The sequence below is a fragment of the Balaenoptera ricei genome, chromosome 14 (genome assembly GCF_028023285.1).
Source record: "Balaenoptera ricei isolate mBalRic1 chromosome 14, mBalRic1.hap2, whole genome shotgun sequence".
NCBI lineage: Eukaryota > Metazoa > Chordata > Mammalia > Artiodactyla > Balaenopteridae > Balaenoptera > Balaenoptera ricei.
In genome coordinates this window covers 28,112,447-28,118,399 of record NC_082652.1, presented here as the reverse complement: position 1 = coordinate 28,118,399, position 5,953 = coordinate 28,112,447, and the positions used below count along the sequence as shown (strand labels likewise).

At 63.2% G+C, this 5,953-nt stretch overlaps 1 non-coding gene across 1 annotated transcript; it reads right to left on the bottom strand.

Moving 5' to 3' along the window:
* Positions 1-360: 360 nt before the first annotated feature.
* Positions 361-433, bottom strand: TRNAW-CCA (transfer RNA tryptophan (anticodon CCA)). The gene has a single exon. It is a non-coding gene; the product is annotated as a tRNA-Trp (tRNA).
* Between the last annotated feature and the right edge of the window lie 5,520 nt (positions 434-5,953).

Below are 5,953 nucleotides of genomic sequence, written 5' to 3'. Positions count from 1 at the left end.
AAGTTGTAATGAAAATCCACAATAACCAGAAAGCACATGAAGGTAGGTCAGCCGGCTGCCAGGAAGGACAAGGCCTGAAAGGGGGCCAGTCCTCTTGAGGCTCTTCCCCACCTCCCAGACAGGTCGCTGGCCCTCAGGGATTCTAGTGGGTGACAGGCCCAGGTGGCTCAGTGGGGGTAGGCAGCCAGGGTGGGCCCTGGGGTCCTGGCAGACAGGGGTCTGGGTGTCAGCAACTGCTGGTCACCCCCACTCCCTACCCTTGGCTTTCCATGCCTTTTACTTTCTGTATTCTTTTTTTTTTTTTTCTAATATTTATTTATTTGGCTGTACCAGGCCTTAATTGTGGCATGCAGGATCTAGTTCCCTGACCAGGGATCGAACCCGGGCCCCCTGCGTTTGGAGCGCAGAGTCTTAGCCACTGGACCACCAGGGAAGTCCTTATTTTCTGTATTCTGATGCTTTGTCATCCTGGTCCTTGCTGACCCTGGAGGGACTGCCCCTGCCCCGGGCTAGCCAGCTCCCAGCCCTGGGAGAGAGCAAACATGCCCCAGTCTGCACATTTCATACACAAACCAGCCAATCCAGAGCCCGCCCCCAGCCCTCCCCCGCCCCAGGGCTCCCACACTCCAGGCCACTTCCCACCTGCCCTAGTCACCCAGGGCCGGTGCCCCAGAGCTGACCCTAAGCTTGCTCACCTGCTTCACAGTTCCTTCACTCAGAAGCGGCAAGACAGGGTCCTGCCCACAGCTCCCCCGTCCCTCTGCCTCACCGACCCTGCAGCTTCCCCATGTGGCCCCCGGAGCTGGTGTGCCCCCTCCTCTTGGGATCTGTAACAACTCTCTTCTCAGTGACGGCCGTCTCCTGATCTGTTGGCTTTGCCATACAGGAATAATATTAATAAAAAGACCTACATTTAAAACAGGCAGCCCACGACGACTCTCAGGTCAGCCAGGTGCAGGGGTGGGCAGGGGCATGGGGGGCCCCATCCCTCTGGGGCAGCTCCTCCCTCAGGTGGGGCCTCCCAGGGACCACCGGCTCCCCAGAGTGGCACAGATACCAGCAGGCATGGGACTGCTGGAGGCACCCAGACTTCTGCCAGGGAGGGTGTCTGTGTGTGGGAGGGGGTGGAGGCCATGACGTACCCTGGGCGCCCCACCCTCCAGGGACAGATACCAATCAGCTGCCCTGTTGGTCTGGTCCTCCCATGTCTGCCAGGCACAGGCGGCATCTCTGAGGCCAAGGACGTGGTGGGCTGAGTAGAGTGATTACCAGTGGGGCTATATAGCCTCGATTTCCCTGGGGGCCTCCCCATCCTGGGCTTGACAGGCAGGAGAATCTGTCTCCACCGCAGTGTCAGGTGGGTGGAGCAGCCGAGGCAGAGCCGACAGGAATCGATGGGAAAGTCAGTCATCAGAGAAGCCGGGGCCAATGGAGGCTCGGAGGCAGAGCCCTGGGCACCTGGGGGGCACGGGTCCTGAGGGGCCGAGGGCTGGGGAGGGAGGTGGGCAGGAGCAAGTGTGGATGTGCTCCCCCCTCACCTCAGGCTGCTGGGTGGGAGCATGTTTGACAGCAAGGGACTCTGCCCGAAACCCCAGTGGGCTGAGACGAGGAGGTGGGGGACGCCCAGGGCCCGGGGTCAAGGAGAGCGTGGGGCTGGGCCAGAGCTGGGACAGAGGGAGGCCGGGCAGTGAGTGGGCAGGAGAGGTCAGGGGACAAGCTGCTCTCGCAGGTGCACCTTACCTGGCCCCTGGCAGCCTCTCAGAGCCATGGTCTTGGTGGTCAGTCCCCATGAGGGGTCTTGGGCAGGGGAAGGGGCGCCTGCAGCACAGCCGGCACAGTGCAGGGAGGCTGGTCACGAGGGCAGGCTGTTGGGTGGACCTCCAGGAGCTGGGCATGTCCTTGGGCCTGGTGGGCACAAGTGAGGCCCCACTGACTGGCCTCGTTACATACAAGGTGGCTGGGTGAACAAGCAGTGGGGCCCGACTCCTGGGGTGGCCCTTGAGTCTGCGGCCCAGGGCTCTCTGTGTTCAGCGGCACTCAGGCCTCAGAGCCCTGGCTTCGCTGGGCACAGGCCAGGTCCATCCCCAGACACTGCCCCTCCTGAGCTCGGGGATCCGCCACCAGGCCTGAGGCACCTCCTCTGTGCCTTCTGCACCTGGGAGGTGGGTACCTGGCTGGGCAGGCAGAAGGACCCCTGACATCCCCAGGCCAAAGATGGGATTCGAATCCCTGATTTGGACTCCAAATCCTGGCCTCATGGGCTCCCTGCCCCCGCAGAGACCGCCTCGGGCAGAGGGAGGGCCGGACCCAGCCCAGCCCAGCCCAGCCCAGCCCCAGCCCGCCACCAGGCCTGACTTCCCTGGGCACCGCTGGCCAGTGTTCCCATCTGACCTTCCTGCCACCAGCCCCTCGTGTGTGTGAGTGTGTGTGCGCCTCTGTGTGCGTGTACATGCAATTGTGTGCACATGTGTGTGAACAGGCATGTGAACATGTGTGGGTGTGCAGACATTTGAACCATGGTGGCTTCCCTGAGGACCAGCCCCAGGAGAGGCTCTGTCCCCAGGTCCTGGCATCATCATATACTTGGAGCATCATGGGAACAGATTCCTAAGTGGGCAGAGGCCAAGGCAGCCCCACACTGGCAAGGCGCCCTGCCTAGCCCAGGTGCAGGAGGACAGAGGCCAGGCAGGGCCCCCTTATCCAACACCCCAAGTCCAAGCTTGAGGCCACAGCACAGGCAGAGGTAGCCAGGCCTTGGGAAGCACTCGAGCTACGGATTCAGTCACTTGGGGAAGGATAGGTACATCCTGTGTCTGAGGGAGGACCCCACCTCAGAAGACAGCAGCCCTGCCCACTAGTGAAGCAGGTCCTGGACCCCCAGATGGGCGCCTTGCCTGCTGGGGGTGACAACACAAGACAGGCAGAGGCTAGAAGCCTGGAGAGGGTGGAGGGCACACAGAGATGATGCCCCGTTTAATGAGGGGAAACTGAGGCTCGATGGATGTGGGTCATGACCGAGGAGCCAGGAGCTGCTGTGGAACCTCAAATGGGACCCCCGCTCTCAGAGCCCCCAGGGAGGGCTGGGAAGGCTCACGACCCATGGCAGGCTCCCTTCCCTGCGAAGACAAGGATCGCTGTAGGGAGGCCTCAGAAAATCCAGAAACTGCACACACGTCACCCTAGCAGGGTCCTGGGGGAGCAGGTGCCAGGAGGACACTGAGGCTGGGCAGGCAGTGAGGCCCCGGATAGCACGGCTGCTCTGTGGGAGCGGTGGGATTCGTGCCCAGCTACCCGCAGGCTCGGTTCCACACCACTGTGGACCCCCGGGGGACCCGGGGCCAGTGCACCTGCTCCGGCCCCAGTCGTGTGTGTGTGGACAGCTCTGCATCCAGCCTGCCGCGCGTGAGAACTCACAGGCACTGCTGCGAGCCCCGAGACCGTCCTCTTGCCGTTCAAATCAAAAGTGCATATAGCTGTGATTCTGGCTGACTGAGCACCGGCCCGTCAGGCCCCTGGCCACACAACTAAAACTGGGTGATCCTGAGTCCCTACTAGGCCTGCAAAAAGGCAGGCACTGCAGGGCCAGGCTGGACACGCCTCCCCATGCTGACCCACCTGGGCCCCAAGCCTCAGGTTACCCTCTCCTCCTTGTCTGGAGCCTGTGGACGCATCCAGGTGGTCAGCCACTGGGCAGGGTGGAGGCACAGCCCAGCATCCCACCCCGCGTGCCCGGGGCCCAGCGTCTGTGGCCGGTCTTGCCCTTGGCTCCCTTCCCGTCCCCTGTGGGACTGCGGCGCTGGCAATGCCCCAGGGGCTGCAGGGTCAGCAGTGTCCCCCCAGCCACCAGCCTGATGAGCCAAACAGCACCCAGCTGTGCCCAGGCACATGGCTTTGATGAAGGTGAAGCTGCATACTCCTCTGTTTCCTAAGACTTCTCATCACTTGGCTGGGGAATTGCCAAGTGTCCCGTTTGCCCTTCCCATCCTTTTCCTTCTACGTCTCAGGAGTAGAGTGGAGCTCACACCGGCCTGCGAGACCCTCGGACATCAAGCTCATGGACCTGCTGTGCCCTGGGTCTTCCTAACAATCCTCGTGCTCCAACAGTCTTGTGTCCTGGGAGACCAGCCCCAAGCAAGGTTGGGAGGTGACAGAGGACACCGTGTCCCCCCCACCCCTGGGGACGCTGCCAGAGGCTGCAGGCAACATATGGCAACAGAACAGAGTCCGGTAACAGCCATGGCTGCATGGTTACCACGAGCCGCAGCCAGCCGTCCTGGTCTCTCCTCACAGCAGCCCGAGGACAGGATATGGGGGGATCCGAGCCAGGGCCACACGGCTGGCAGGAACGGTGCCAGGATTCCAACCCACCTGGGCTAACCTCCCAGCCTGGGCCATCAGGCAGCCCACCTGACACGCGTCCCACAGGCAAAGCCCCTGCCCCAGGACCACCACGGGGCCCAAGTCCCCCAAGGGCCGAGATTGCCCCAGGGCCCCACCCACTGGACCCTGCCACCCCCGTCCCCGTCACTCTGTGCCCCTCCAGGCTAGAGCTGGCTCCCCGAGTGACAGCAATTAGGGCTGCGGCTGGCAGAGCAGCCCGCTCCCCCCAAAGCACCTGACGTGGCAGCAGCTCCCAGGGGGGCCGCTGCGCTCCGGCTTCGGCTGAGGCACTTGGATCTGCTACTTTCTGCTGTAAAAATGGAAACATCCCCTACGTGAGACACAAGCTGGTGAGGAGACACCACCGCAAAATCTTGCACCAAGAAGGGCGGGCGGCGGCCAGGCAGGAAGACTGCAGGGGGAGCCAAGAACCTGGGGGTGCAGAGGCGAGGCGCAGACCCCCAGCCAGACAGCCCCGCCTCGAGCGGCCGTTTTCCAAAAAACGCCCACGGAGCCAGCCGCTCCCGGCTTTCGGCACCTGCCAGGAGCTGCTGGAATAGCTGTGATGGAGGTGGGCGTGCGAGCACAGGCGGGGGAGGGGGGGCATCCAAACTGGAGGGAGAGCGCTCTCCCCACACCACCCCCACCCTGGCACCCAGAGACACAGCTGGCTGGGAGTCCAGTTCTGCTGCCTGGTGGGGAGGGGGGTCAGCAATGGTGTCTAGGGTGCGAGGTAGGCCGCAACTGCGCCAGGCTGTCCCAGCCGGGTCGTCGGAAGCAAACACACAAGCCAAGTGCACACGGGACCTTGGCCCGAGCCCCCCAGACACGGTCAGGCCGGTGTGGGTCGCCCTGATGATCCCACCTGGCAGCACAGGGTCCTCCTTCCTGGCCCCCAAGCACTGCTCAGCTGCAGGCTGTGCACCTCGGGACTGAGATCTTCCCGCCGGCTGAGCCAGCGCCTGCCAACACCCACTGGTTCACGGAGCCATGTTGTGTGTGTGAAACACCCCCACCCAGCGGCTGCTCTTCCCCCCCACCCCCCAGATTCACGGTGAGCTCAGCTCAGCGCCTGTTTGCTCTGCAGATGGTGGACAGGCCCTGGGCTGTGTCCCTTGGGGAGCCGGGTGTGGAGGGGAGCCCCCGTCTGCCCTCTGGGGACAGGGAAGATGGCAGTCACCTCTGCGGGGTGTGGACAGGGCGCCTGTGGCAGGCCCACCCTGTTGGCACTTTCCCTGCGAGTCACTGGTTATCAAGAGGCCCAGTGGAGGGCAGGGGTGTGGCCTCCAGCCCCGAGGCCCATGCCCTGCTCCAAGCTGGTAATGACCTGGAGGCCCCTGTCCTCCTGGGCATGTCATCCAGGGCCAGGAGCCGGATATTCTGGCCTTAAGACAGCCCAGGGGCTTGGCCATCCCATGGGCTCACTCAGCTTTCAGAGTACATTCCCAAGAGACCGAGGCCATGCAGATGTAAGACCTGGATGGCCCTCACATCTGCACACAACACAGGCTGACTTACACGCTCATCACACTGTCTTGCTCACTGTCTCACGTGCACACGGACGTGCTCTCTC